Raw genomic sequence first — 15,640 nt, 5'->3', positions numbered from 1 at the left:
ATCAATTGGCAAAGTAAAACTAATGTCATACGATTTTTCTCTGTATTGTGTGCTATATGTATGTAAGAACATTTACTTCTATTAATATTTTTATGTAAGATCTTGGTTGAAATGATCTTCGGCGTGGGTTGGAATTCCGCCGCTCGTGACACTAACCTTTTCATTTCAACCAAGACCTTACATAAAAAGATTAATTAATTGAAAGAAGTAATTTGGTCAATCAGACCACTAAATATAATGAACTATTAAATATAAAGAACAATGTGTTTATTAAGCAATTTTTAATCTTTTTTGTCGAATAGTCCCTACATGATCAGAAATAAAGAAATTGAGGATGACCTTTAGCCAGCGAAGACGACAACATACGGCTTTGTGTAGGACTTTTGTAGTTAAAATAAGAATGATAATCAAAAATGATGAAAAATGCAATGAAATTAAATGTGATGAATAACCCTACTAACCTTTCTACTAGTGCACGTTTGGTCGTATTTTCACTAATTGTACAACTCCACCATAAATACATAACCAAACAAATCGAACACACGTGAGACCAAACCGACATGAATCTATTCCTCACTGATGACTGCGAATAGATGGACCCAGTAAAGTGATCAGTGTCGATCAGTTTAACATGTGTTAATCCACCAGTAGACCAACCAACACCTCTAAATGAAATGTTGTTTGTTTAAGAAATTTGGACTTTTCTCGGATGAAATAATAGTCTAAATGAGCAACGGAAGGTCTAGTGTGTAAGGACGATCCTGTCCGTTTTGATAAGCTTCTTTTTTTACGAGGATTCGCAATAGCAGAGTTATATCGACCCTCGGGGTGCCGGTGATTTTGAGAGAGAAAAAAGCCCATTTGTAAGTATGTCGGGTTCGAGTGCAGGGCCGCTGGATTCGAACCCGGCACCTTTACCTTACAGTGATGAGCACCGTGTCAACGCCTAAACCGTTGCGGCCACCGACGCCCCTGTATAGGTTTTTTCACACATTACATTAATAAAATTTATTTTCAACCATAGAAATACATCCTACGATACTTTGTTAGTAGCTTACGATTTATTTTATTTTTTAATATTCTGTTAGAATTCTTTCTGTAGCAGTCAATGTATGAAGTGTGAAACTGATCAGAATTTAACACTTTACTAGGTCCGTTCATTCTCCTTGTATTGTTATATGAAGACGAGTATAGGATGGCCCTGTAATAAGTAAAGGTAGTAAGTATAGTACAAATAAGTACAATTGGCGAAAACAAACCTACTCTATAATCAAACCACCGATATGATTCTAATAAGTTGTCAAAAAAATTGAATGTACTTGACAGTGATTAAAAGAAGAAGAGCACCATATAATCACCTTCATGACTGTATATAGTTGCCTTTTATTGCTGATAATGTTCGTTCAATTCAACCAAAATGCATATTTAATCGATGCCACATCGAAATGGCAAAACGAGTTCGACACACAGCGAACCCAGACGGTACTGACTCAACAGCTCTACAAGCATGGAGCCACCCTCATCTTCCAGCGATATACGAAATCGTAAATTATTTTATACCGACAGAAAAAAGTTGAGACAATTCTCCGATTTAACAGTTTAATCAGTCTCAAATTGAGCCCGATATTATAAGCAGCAGTTGTATAATTAGGACGATGTTCTGGCGCTTGGAGTTAAGCGAAATCACGAATTATTGTTCCGGGACTGTGTTAAAAAGCAACGCATCTTGATTAAGGTTAACAAGTTCAGTTTATCCACTCATAAATCGCGAGATTATTTATTGTCCCATTCACGGGACAATTGGAAGATGGGTCAGGGGGGAAAAACGAGATATACGGGACTCGGAGATAATATTTTTATCAGGTCTCAATTCGGCGGGTCAATCGGTTATCGGGTGAAATTCTAATGGATCCCAGGGGAATTTAGGGTCAATTAGCCACCCCTTTATTTTTTCAAATCGGGATCGCGTATTATTCCAACGTGACCGGCCGGCTTGATGTTGGATTTTTTTAAAATACTGTTTCACAAATCGAATCCCGAACTTTTAAAACGCTGTGGGAAATATTTATACAGCAAATGGCACCGAGTTACATTGCAATCCCATTTAGCCACTTAAGTTAGTTCAAGGGATAAAACTTTTCTAAAGCCTAGCACCACTTCTGAGATAGGCCGGTCACAATTTTGGAGTTGGAAGGAGTTGGAAAAAGGCAAGTTTTAAGTATAAAAGTCCACAAGTCTCTTATCACCAAAATAGTTGAATGTGTAAATTCTATCACTGTAATACTAGAGTTTATCAAAGAAATATATTATATAAATAAATATAATATAAGAAATATATCATATCTAGATGAAAAACTAATTTCGTCTGTAGGGGTAATTAAATGTAATTAAAAAGGGTTAATTACTAATCAATATAGGTTACTTGTAAAAACTTTGATAGTTATATCAAATTTATACCGGATTATCTAAGCTTTGCTTATTTGTTAAAAATGTTCTTTGAATACGAAAACAAAATTGAAATTAAAATCCAAATATCGTTTTGGGTTTGGACAAGAATCTGATTTTATGTCATTCGAGCATAAAATATGAAATATTTAATTATGCTGTATTTTTTCGTAAGTTTATGGACGATGTTACAACACGAGAAGAGGAAAGAAACAAAAAAATACCACATGCGTAAGCAAAAGGTATATCGTTGAGGTTATTGGAGTGAATAAAAAAGTTAATTGAATGAATACATTTCCCATTCTGTCTTCTTTTCTTAGCAAACACGATGTTTTTAGAAATTAATTTTGAGATTTAATTAAAGGATTCGCACATTAGATCTGCATATTTGAACCAGGGAACACGTTGACTATACGCTAAAACCTCTTAAAAGTGGCGAAATGAACGACCAAAACAGGTCATCTGCAGTGAACAGCGGGACTCAACGAGACGCCATTGAGGCCGATTCTACAAAAAGCTCTCGTCAAATGTCAAACGAACTAGGTTTGTCACAGTCAAGTGTAAAGCCACTTACGCACGTTAGGGTAAGTGAAAAGAGCATGTAGAGAAGTTTCACCTCGCAACAATCTCTGTACGTAGCCTGGAAACAAGCCTTCTGCTCCTTGAAAATCTTAAGTGTACTTAACATCAAAAGAACTCCTACTTGCGACACTAGCGAGGAGACGAAGATCAATCTATTCTTCCGGTTATAACACTTTAGAAAAATAACCACACGCTAGAACAATTTAACAGAATTTTGAAGAGGTTCAATAAATTCTGAGCTTTGTTCGGAACAAATTCAACACATACGAGGTTCATCGTGGCCATACTGGGTTTGGGATGAATGATTGTGTTTTTAATCAAAATAAATCTTCAACATAACAGCGACAATGCATACTTACCTCACAACAGCGAAAGAAAACGCAAGCAATCACAGTCCTTACACATTCATGTACAAAAGGTGACTTTCGAAAGACCAGCAGACTCCAGAGGTAAAAGGAAATAAAATAAATGATATGGGTGTAACGAGTATTGACAAAATCAGAGTAAACCTTAACTTTCACAACCTCATCTAAGTGTCATAGATAACTGTGATTATTTGGAAGAAAGGTAACCCCAAGTTTCAAAAAGAGGGCCTAATAATAAAATCATATTTTAATTTTTTAATTTAATCATTTTTATTATAAAATTTATTATTATTTAATTATGTTTATTTTTAATTTTAACATTTTATTAAACATTTTTATTAACAATATCACAAAAATACATTAGCCAAATAACTGCAAGCAAGAAACTACCATATACTATCTTGCATGGTTCACACTAAAATGAAACATGTAATAAATTAAAAATAAAATAAAAATATAAATATGTCAATATATTGTAGAATATAAAAGGTTATAAAAAATAATGGGCAATAAATAAATCTTATCATTTTATCTTAATATGCCACACAGATGGGTCAAAGATGGAACAGAGAGTCTTATAAGGGCTAAGCCGAATTACATCACAGCAAAACGTTTTGAACTGGATCTAACTACTTTCTAAGCTGAGGACCAGTCAATCCAACTCTGTGCAAAAGAAAATAATAAAAGTTGTACAGATTTTCGTACTTTTAGATGCATAAAGGCACCAAACGTGAATGGTTTGAGCTCCAAATTTCTCTGGGATGCCTAAATGGCCTCATGGCCCAAGGAAAACCCCGAGGTTGCCTTAAGAGGGTTACGGAACATGAAAGTATAAATATAGAAGGAAAAGAGCAGCCTGAACAAACTAACCAAAGAAGGAACAGCCTTCTCACCCATGGGGCCGACGCCAAAACTAGGCCCACGGAAGAGTGTGCTAAAGAGCTGGAAAAATGGTCTGAGATAGAAAAACTCAAGCAGAGACAAGGGCACCTGAAATGAAGCAAGCTAAGAGCTTTACCAATCTCTCGAAAAGAAAACTCCTCTCTCTTAGCAAACAAAATATGAGGAAAATTACAACTATCTATACTTGGCATTGCCCTCCTATAGTCTAAAGAAGATGGGCAAAGCAGAAACAGAACATCTGGCTCTGTCAAGAGAAAATGGAAACAGGTAAATATCCTTTTTGAATATTGATGTGCTAGTCCAAATACGATAAAAGCATTGTTCAGGCAATTCCCATACCAATATAACTGCGAGAAGTACCGAGGGAAGTGCATAGTTTTAAATGAACTTTCCACGAAATGGTCATCATCATACGGGGTCCAGAAAAGGACCTCACATGGTGAAAAAAAAAAAATAAAATCGAATCGACAATTTATCACGTAAACAATAGTCCTACTCTTCCTCTTACCGGCTATTTCATCTGAGCAACATCCCATTTTATTAAACGAACAACATTTCATACATGTAGTGATGTTGACAGGTCCGCTAGTGGGTAACACATGTTGAACTAAGCACTTTTCTGGGTTCGAATATCCAGCTGGTTTTAGTAGAAATTTCGGCTATGCGCTATCTAGAGCAAGGAACTGTTTGGTGCCTTCTAGTCCATGCATTTATGGACGAACTTTATCGTCAAAAATACGGCCAATATAATTGAAATGGTGCTTACACAATTTGGAAGAGGTTCAATCAATGCTAATATTTTTTCTGCCTCTGCACAATTCCTAACCGAAGATGATAAACTTATCAAAATTAACGAAATCGCCCTTGTAAAGCACATATAATTTTAACACCTCCTTCATACTACTTTATCATCCAAGCGACGTCCGCTTAAACGAACATTACAGACATTAAAGTGGTGTTGGTTGTGGTCGTCTGTGAGTAGTTGAACACATTGAACCTGTCGACACTGATCACTTATCTGAGTCTTTCTATTCGCCATCTTCAATGAGGAAGACAGCTCCGTCTAGTTTCGCGAGTTTGTTGAACCCGGTTATGTATTTATGGTTGCATTACGAACAATAACAGGAAAAATATGGCCGAGTATGATACAGTAAAAAACAAAGTGGTTTTATGAGAACCTTCTTGTCTTCTCTTTCCTGAAACAAAGTTTAAACTATTTTGACCACCTACCAATTGTAACAATATCGGTAGTTTGTCAAAAAATATCAATGTAATATCAATCAAATATCAATGGTCTATCTATCATTGTACTAATTTGTACTGCAGAGGTATTGATCCAGGCGGTATATTGTCTTGTTTTCAGTTATTACAGTCACCGTCATAAATTTATTTACTTTTATTCCTCTTTACTGTTATACATACAGGATATGAACAAACTTCACTGAAGATGGCGTGAAGTCGAAATTTGGAAACAAACGAAAATAGACAGATCCAATAATGTGCCCAACGATAAGGATTAACATTAAATAAATACAAAATAATAATAAATATTGTTGATAATTACAATTAATTAAGGTTTTTAGTTGAAATTAAAAAAATTAATGGCACGAGAGGGATTCGAACCCACGACCTTCGGCTTCATACGCCGCTGCTCTACCACTTGAGCTATCGTGACCTCGATCCACTCGGACACCAACTTCTCATCTCAACCGCACCTTTGAATTTTCCCTCCTTCTTGCCATTTTTTAAATGTCGCGTAATCGGTGTGGATTCTCGACGACAGTTGAAATGGCGACGGAGAGCCTTAGTGAAGTGTACTTCATTGTAATTTTTAAAAATGGCAGAAGGCGGGAAAACTCATAAGGTGGGGTTGAGATGGGGAGTTGATGTCCGAGAGGATCGAGGTCACGATAGCTCCGGTGGTAGAGCAGCGGCGTATCTAGCCGAAGGTCGTGGGTTCGAATCCCTCTCGTGCCATTAACTTTTTTTCATCTCAACTAAAAACCTTAATTAATTGTAATGATTTAATTGGTCAAACGGACCACGAAATTAGTGAATTTAAGAAATTGTTGATAATATAAAACAAACATAATTTTACCTATTGTGCTACTGTGTGTTTTTATGTTTTCCCCTTTTAACAAACCCAAGTAAGTCAAAACTTTCTTCAACATTGAAAAATCCCAACAGGATTCCACACAGGACATTACCCACTAAATTTCCATTCGAAAACCCAACTAAGAAAGACAAAGGTCGAGTAACGAGCAGAACGACTGAAAACATGTAATCATTTGAAGTTTTGTCACCAACAGAATACACGGGATAGCTAAGCTATTGTCTTTTTGAATAGGATGGGTTACAACAAACAGAACGATCAATACAATGTCATTTATGATCTATTAAAAAAAATTGTAAATTTTTATATTTTTCTGATAATAACTAGGATAATTAGTTTACAAAATTTTACATCGAACGAAAAAAAATTGATGGAACACTGTTGCCAAATAATATCGAATAATCTGGTTTAATCGGACCGACATTGTATAGACGGGAATTACAGTTAAGATCTTGTTATTTGCGGTCAGATGCAATTACAATCCTTACTTCCCACAACAAATAAGTAATTGACTCAACCTTCCAACAATACAGACCAATTCAATGCCACATTAAACACAAATGCGAATACGGCGATTACATTGGTAAGGGCAATTTGAAAGAAAATCGGGTGTAAATTATTAGATTTGCTGTCCAACCCTAAAGGAATAATAGCATAGTATTACACATGAAAGATTTCCCACAAATGTACCAATTACGTGGAATATTAACTAGATAAAGTTAAGAAATTTTTTACTTTTGCTTTTTCTACTAACTGAAAGAGGAATATTCAATTCGGGCGCCTTTGTCTAAATCCGGTATATAAAGCCAAATCCGACTATTTCATCTGTTTTATTTTATGAAAACGACGGAATCCACTTTCAATCTACGCTTGGGGATAAACGCGTTAAGCCTGAGACATCAAAGATTCAGTAAAAATCCTTATTCCACTCCCCCCAAATCCAACCCCTACCAATATTTTGGTCTTTCTGTAGAAATGCAAATACGGATAAAGGGGTAAACCTAACACTATATTTGTAAATAATTCAGGGTTTAGAGAGCGGTTTCCATTTGTGCCGGCCTCTTATTGCCGTGGTTTATGAGACGATTTGAAAGCAGAGCCGACTGTTAAATGCGAGTTCGTGTGGTGAATCCTTTTGGGGGTATCCAAGGAGCAAACCCCCGGCCACGGGATTCGGAAGAATTGTCCGTCCATAAAATAGTATTCCTTTCCACCCTCGACTTCCGCTATAACTCCGTCCACTCCATAGATAACAGCCATTAAGAACGTTGCAAATATTCCTGCCAGTTGTGCAAAAAATATGATTATGGTTTTTGCAGAATTAATCAAAATAAGGTTGGCAGCTTTATCCTCTAACAATGTGCTACTCCGCGGTCCATTATGGTAAAACTATTAACCACATCCTTTCCAAATGTGTAGAAATTTTTATTATTGTACTAGAAAAAACGTTATATATTTTTCGAACCAGCTGGCTTGCTCAATCAATTCCGATGGAAATTGTGGGACGTTGTTGATTCTCATAAAATATCTACCCTTCTATACAAAGGCAAAACAATGTGATGAGACTCAATACATTTCAGTTATGTACATTCAAACTACTATATACCTAATCTAGGGAGTCTACGGACGTGGGATCACCGATCGCAATTAAACTTTTCTTGGTGATACTGGGCCGAAAAATATTAGGCACGTATCGAGCGTTCATAGTTCATAATCGTTTATGAAGCCTAAAAACCGAGAAAATTTTGTTTAAATAATTATTTGAGTGTGACAAGTGATTAGGATATGGTTTTCTGCCTATGTTGTGCATGTTTTTCAAGGTATTTCTTAAAAAAAAGATTTTGAATTGAGAAAAACGAATATTAACGTTGTTCTTGCTAAAAACAAAATGTGAAACTTACTTTATAAAAACACCAAACGAATCAATTGTCAGGGAGAGCAAATTTTAGCTTTTTTTAAAATACAATACATAATTTGTGACCGCAAAATAGGTTGACATTTATTTATTTTAGCGAGGAATTCTTCCAAAAATTTCTCGAAATTTACAAAATGCAGATAAGTTTGAAAAATCTACACCTATCTATAGAACCTTTTACGGGGGATAAGATGCTTATAAACTATACATCATATCACAAACCGCGCTTCCATAAATCAATTATAAACAGAAATAAAAAATAAAAGTTTGAGGTATATTACGCATCCTTGTTTTTCTAACAAAGAGACGACCAGGTTGATTTGTCACGGATTTGGACCAAACATTTTTTGGTGATTCTACACTCCAAAAATAGGACACGTTTCTTGTAAATAAGCCTTGGTTTCGGTAAAAACAATTTTTGAAAGTTGAAATTTTCCTTATTTTAATATATTTATTTTGCCTTTCTACTTGTTCAAATGAACTATATAAATATATCATTTTACCGCACTTTTATGTAAATTGCAATAAAAATATAGTAAAAGCAATAAAACTATCAATAGCCAAACATTTCTCGACTCAAAAATCGGAAAAAATTTATAAGTCAAAAAATCTATTAATAATCTATATCTATCTAAAAACTAAAACTTTCTAACAACCAAATATTTTTCAAGTAAACTACGTTAAATTTTTTTCGTGAAACTAATAACGAATTTAGTTTTAGCACCTTTAAATATAATTTTTTGTTCGAATTTAAATTTATCGATTTTTTTAGAAAAAATCGATAAATACCATAAAAATTTTCCGATTTTTCAGTAGAGAAATTTTTTTGATATTGATCAATTTTGACAGCTTTTACTATATTTTTATTGCTATCTACATTTAAAAAAATGCTCTAAAATGATATTCACATAGTTAATTTGAGCAAGTAGAATGGCGAAATAAAAATATTAAAAAACGGAAGATTTCAAAAAAAAAAAAAAATCGGCGAAAACAAGGCCTCAAAAGAAGTGTCGGATATTTTGGAGTTTAGAATCACAAAAAAAAGTTTGGTCCACACCCATGACACACAAACCAGTTCATCCCATTGGTTATGGTATAAGTCGGCTAATGTTGATGTAACCTGGACGAAGAAATATTCTATCTTCCAACGGTTGTAATAACGATGAATTTGGATAAAATATTGGACAGGAACGACTAATGAATTTTTCAGTGGAAGACCGAACAGAGAGACAAATAACCATTGCCACCGTTAATCCAGCCCAAAAGTGACATTTTTCTATTGCGATTAAAATTATAATTTAATGGTTTGACAAGTTACTTAAAATGAATCCGAATTACAATATTTTCTTTTCCGAGAGCAATTTTTTTACCTATTTTACTTAAACAGTACTAACTTCATTTACTAGAATTTTGTATATTATTTTCTTCTTCTACGTATAACTATTGTACAAATCTGCTCATTTATAAAAATCTTCAAATTAGAGGTCTATTTAATTATCTAATCTATCATGTTTTATCGGTTTCTAGGTCCCATTGGTAACATTGCTCTACCGTGTCTAATACATTTCGACCTTAACCATCCAGGTTCAACATTCATTCGCGCTAATAAATACATTCATACAAATCATAACCTTGCCTATTGTATAAACATATTTAAAAAATTGGCGGTTCACCGGAATTTTTAATATTACACCTAATCGGTAAGCAATCTTGCTTTGGTGGGTCTGTGGCCACTTTTGTTTACACATACTCGAAACACTCAAGCTAATAAATATACTGAATAAATAAGGGATAACCACGCTTAAAGGAGTGTTCAAATAGGATGATATTTTTTATGATTCCGATGATTTTTTCCTGTAGTCACTACCGTGTTTCGAAATTTCTTGGAGAGAGGATAGATCACACCTTGTCCTCGGGGCGACGCTAATTGTTCTCACGGAAAGGACTAAGGTTATAAAAGTTTAATTATAATTAAAAAAAGTTTCCAAAATAAAATTTAAAAAATCAGTTAAAAGGAGGGGGACTATTTTATAACTATGTAGTAGTATGGAAGCTTAGCTATTTAGGGGGGGGGGACTTTTTGAAGTTCCATCTAACAGACAACGCGACCTCTTTGGCAAACACTTCTTCCCTTGGCACAGACTTGACAGATAGCTTCGCAGTGTTTTGGTAGTTGAGACAAATCCACTTTCCGTTGGAAGTGACAATCCTTTTGATGAAACATGTTTTTAGTAAGAAATATTTCTCACTTTTAAATTTATGTTTTTTTTAGGAATAAACGTTTCTTACTGAACAGCATTTACGGGTTAAAAGTCAATAATAACATATAATATCTTATTATTTTCAATTCAGTGGTTATCTCTCGCCCAAAGAACACTTTAACCACAGGCGCTGATTATACAAAACGTGCAATTAACTTGCCAAAACATAATAATTTACTGTAGATTTATGTTTTACATTATAAGCTCAGTCAAAAGTTGGTAAATTGCGAAGTATATAAATTCACATAGTCGTTATAGATGTCATAAATAATTTTAAGTAATTTAAAATACGATGGTGAGAATCTGATTGAAGCCACGTACCCTATGTCGGATTTTATGTAATAAAAATAATTTCGAGGTAGTTTAGGTCTTAAATTCCCAAGGAAATTTTTTATTTAAAATAAGTTTGGTTTTGATTTGATTTCAATATTTTATATTAATCTATGTGAATATAAATATATAAAACTAATAAATAATAATAATAATTAAATAATATACTATTAAACAAAAACAAAAATATATGTAACTAGTAGTAGTAAGCAGACCTGATATTATTATTATATTTATTACTTTCATTACGATAATGAAAATTATAGTTTCCGCGACTTACCACACTCTAGCCTGGCTGCTTTTAAATAACTCATTAATGTTAATTAATAATTCAAAGATGTCTCATTTTTAGTTTTCCTTATTGTAACTTCTAATTTACAGAATCCATATTCTTAAAATTACTGTACCTTAGATGAACATTCAAATTGTTTCCAAGGGAAAAATAAATAAACGATAACACGTCCATACCTGAAACAGAAAACAAAACTATATAAATAAATGTAAAAGTAGTTAAATTTATTATTATTATACACACACACACACACAGATATATATATATATATATATATATGTATAATTTTTGATTATTAACGGGGCAGAACTAACTAATAACTGAATACTACAGATAAAAATCAACTTTGTGCGTAAAAAGTATCCACTAATTCAGAAAGGTTGTTTATTTGTAAAACAAAATTCTATAACAATATTGGCACAGCAGTGCAGCAAGGTCATTGTCATTCCATTCCTCCTCAGATATTGTCTACCACGTTTCCTTGACTCTTTTACAGGCCACATCGAAAGCTAACAATTCTCGCAGATTTTGGGCTGAAATCAAATGATAATTTTTTTTTAGAAATAGGACTGACAGTCTTAAACTCTGAATTATTTATTTTTTTGGCCTAACCCACGCTTATAGTCGGAGACAAAAGTAGCGTGGGTTAAGATAAAAAAATATGTTAATAACAACCTGTTGAATAGAAAGACGAATAACAATATTATCAAGATAGGATAATATAGTTTTTTATGAATTACACTATTATATTTAGTTTTCGTTTAATACATTTGCCCATGATAAATGTTTTTAAGCAGTTTGACCAACGTATTCTCTCGAAAATAGAACATATGGAACGTACCAACCAATTCAAATACTACCATTAAATAACTATGTGAGAAATTTAATGATGTTACCTTATAAAGTTTCTGTTTTCAGTATTAGAAGTTTTGACCACTTTTTCACTTACGTACACTCTGGATCAAGATATGGTCTTGATGAAGAAAGCAAATTTAGTTGCTAAACCAAGCTTTCGACACACTTCAGGGTGTGCATTTCTACAGGCGATCTCAAACTTCACCTGTCACAGTCGTTGTTAACGTTGGGACTAGGTCGGTCTAACAGGAAGTTTGAGATAGTGTGTGGAAAAAAAGTTAAGTAAAAGTCGATCTGTAGACTTGTTTGGGGGTTGTTTTCCATGTTTACCTTGGAATGGGTCGAAAGCATGGCATTAGCAACTAAATTTGCTTTCTTCTTCAAGACCATACATTAATCCAGAGTGCTCGTAAGTGAAAAACTGGTCGATACTTCTAATGCTGAAAATTTAATAATATATTAATAAACAGAAATTTCCACTCATTCTGATTTGGTGCCGTTAATTTATTTAGTATATTTCGTGCCTTAATGTACTAAAAACAATGTTTTTTATTGGAGATAACATGTACTAACTTATTGTCTAAAAAAATTTTATTTTATGCAATTTATCCTCCTTATGTATTTCAAAATAAAATTGTGGTCTGTAATAGTGTTCTTAAGAGATGTGGATTCCATTTCTGTTGTTCAACGAAGTTACAATAAATATTACAGTCTTTTCGTGTAATAAATATTTTACAATTTTATTATGTTGGCGTAGTTTTGGTTTAGACTTTCATTTGACACCAGAAAAGTCTTTTTTTTTCAAAAGCAAATTTTTGGCCTACTTTACTCAAAGCGTCATTCGGCTTTAGGAAGTTTTTATGTGGCTCACCTCGTTTAATACAACCTAGTATATTAACGAAGACAGAACACCTATTTTAAGTAGCAAAAAATTAATTAATTAGCAAAAAACTTGGATAAAAGTCTCATGCTTTCGACCTAGTATCATTAAAAAAGTTTCATTGATATCTGTGATCACGTGTCCGTAGCTTCCCCTTGTATGTTTTCTATACCATTCAGCAGATAATACTCATTCGCGCTAATAAATACATTTAGACAAAAATAGCCTTTCAAACAATGAAACATATCCACCGATAAAAAAAAATATGAAAAAATAAACCATGACAGTTATTGCAGTACATCTTCATACGTGTTGTTTTTTCCGTGTGACTGTATTCATAGGCGAGTGTGACGAAATACATCACAAATCCACCTCAATAGACAAGGTTGTTTAGTAATATGTTAGCGGAAATGCACTGGTGTAATAGCAAAACCCTGGTGACAACCATGTGTGAATGTATGTCTTACAGCGAATAGTTGTGTTTATCTACGTGGACGGGTACGTATATTGAGTAACAAAATAGTAGGCACATAACTTGTATTAATTCTAGGGATGGGCTCTCATTTGTATTTCTGTCTTCTTTTTTTTCGGCCGGCTCGCTATTAGGGCCGTTTTGTCTAAATCTCATTGGTTTTACTACATATATTTTTGAAGTTTAACCATTCTAGAAGTAAATAAAAGTAAGTCAATTAAAATACCCTAATCGAAGTTTGGCGAGACTCACGAGTTCCGGATTTATTTTTTATAATCACGAGAAATACACCGACGATTGGGAGGCCGCAAGGTGTATTTCCTTGAAACATCCTCCCTTTTTTCACGCCAATAAATACATTCACAGTAAGTAAAATCGCACAATCACGATTACACAAACCAAATTTACATAGAGTTAACCAGTCACGGAAATGAATACATTTACACAATCGTTCAATGATTTTTTGATACTACGCCAGTGACTATTCCAATTACACTAGGTTATTTTTTATTATGGGATGAATGTGTAAATGGAATTATGAACGTAATGACGAATTAGAGCTTATTATCCGAGTATAGAAGGGTAAATATTTGAAACAGCAAAGAATCCAACATATCCTAAAAAGGACCAATGACCCTAGCAGTTAGCCGGCCAAAAAAGTACATGTCTGTTGCAATCAAGTCGTATAGTATGCTCTGAACTAAATTAGCATGAAATGTTAGACTAGTAGTTTCTATTTTGTGATTAAAAATTAGTTTGATAAACAAGTAGTAACATATATTTTTATGTTCTGAAGTGTATTTTAGTTATTTCTGCTATGTTGAAGAGAAGAGTTTTAAAATTAAGATTACTGAAAGTTATTAAAAACCAGGCTTAATAGTGGTACCTAATTCAATAAGGACAGGATAAAAATTCATTCATCCCTCGCTCAACCTAATTCCGAGCAATTTCCAATTCAGATTTTTACTATTTTGTGCCAATGAAAAACTGGACAATTTTGTATTCAGCGTTGAAAAAATTGAAAGAAAAGTAGGTGCAATTTTAAAGTACAATATAATTTTACAAGAATCAAGACAATTCGTATATTACAATCATGGGCAGCTAGGGAATTGTATCGTAGTAAAATTTAATCAAACTGCCCTGAAGTTAGTAGAAGCCAGTGATTATATATTTAGGAGGAAAGACTTGGAGATTTTCTACGTGGCGTGAAATACGGCTCGCATGAGAATGGGGAATGAATTATTAAGTAAAAACTGTTTGCAACCCTCCAATTTGAGCGAGATGACGACGTTTTTCAAGCGTGTTGAACATTATAGCGGGAGGCCCGGCTATAAAAGCCTTATCTCCTTTCTAACGTTTCTAGCCTCGCTGGAGCCAATACAGCTGAGGAAATATGAGCCGGCGTTCCGATGCAGCATTTGGCGATAATGCCTTAATGTTGTAACTACATAATATATCAGGCTGAAGTGCAGTCTAGAAAGGACTTCCAATTACAACCGGGTTTGTGGCTTTTGTAGCGCAATTACTGAAATAATGACCCCTTTATTAGCTGGAGAGACAATTTCGAGTTGGGAGCTCGCCAGGTAATTAAGTTTATTTAAACGCAATCTTAGTAATTGTACCATTACGAAGGGCGTTAAATTTTTCTTCCACTCCATACCGCAAGAATAGGTAAACTTTCTTTCCAGGACCGTCTGTGAAATACCCAATCTCGCCATGATAGGGGCTTGTTTGTTCATTATGTTTTTATCCAAAGATAGTTACGAATTTACTTCAATTTTGATTTACTTTATTTTGTAGCTAGCAATATGTTTCTTATTATATTTGTTAATTAGTATTTATCAATGGCAACAGTGTTATATTTTGTGTTTCTTAGTGACCGGTTGTTTCATAATTTGTTGAAGTCGTGAGGAGCGGTCAAGAAGGAGGTAATTTAAAAGATCTCACTTTCACACAAAACCAATATGACACCACAAGCATTGCACCACACTTCATGCCCTGAAGATGGCCAGAATAAATGTCGAAACGTCAGCAAAAAATGTGTTTTTCTAAACTACCTCATTCTTGATCGCTTCTCATTATTTGAAAAAATATAATATATGTAAGTGCGACGTCAAAGATGGAAGCAACGAATGTCGACACCGAACACTTCGATCTCTGCCAATTTCCATCGAGTATAATGATGTCTTACTCATTTATTCTGGCTAAGTGATATGTTCGGACATAT

The 15,640-nt window shown here is 33.9% G+C and overlaps 1 protein-coding gene and 1 non-coding gene across 3 annotated transcripts in view; both read right to left on the bottom strand.

Annotated features, from left to right (window-relative positions):
• LOC106667735 (E3 ubiquitin-protein ligase TRIM9) overlaps positions 1 to 15,640 on the bottom strand; it is a 279,184-nt gene that overhangs the window by 100,655 nt on the left and 162,889 nt on the right. The gene's annotated exons all lie outside the window — the stretch shown is intronic.
• Trnah-aug lies at positions 5,898 to 5,970 on the bottom strand. The gene has a single exon. It is a non-coding gene; the product is annotated as a tRNA-His (tRNA).

Source organism: Cimex lectularius, unplaced genomic scaffold, assembly GCF_000648675.2.
Source record: "Cimex lectularius strain Harlan isolate CLEC.00 unplaced genomic scaffold, Clec_2.1 scaffold101, whole genome shotgun sequence".
Lineage (NCBI taxonomy): Eukaryota > Metazoa > Arthropoda > Insecta > Hemiptera > Cimicidae > Cimex > Cimex lectularius.
The sequence above is the reverse complement of the archived record's forward strand: the minus strand, read 5'-3'. Positions and strand labels throughout refer to the sequence as shown.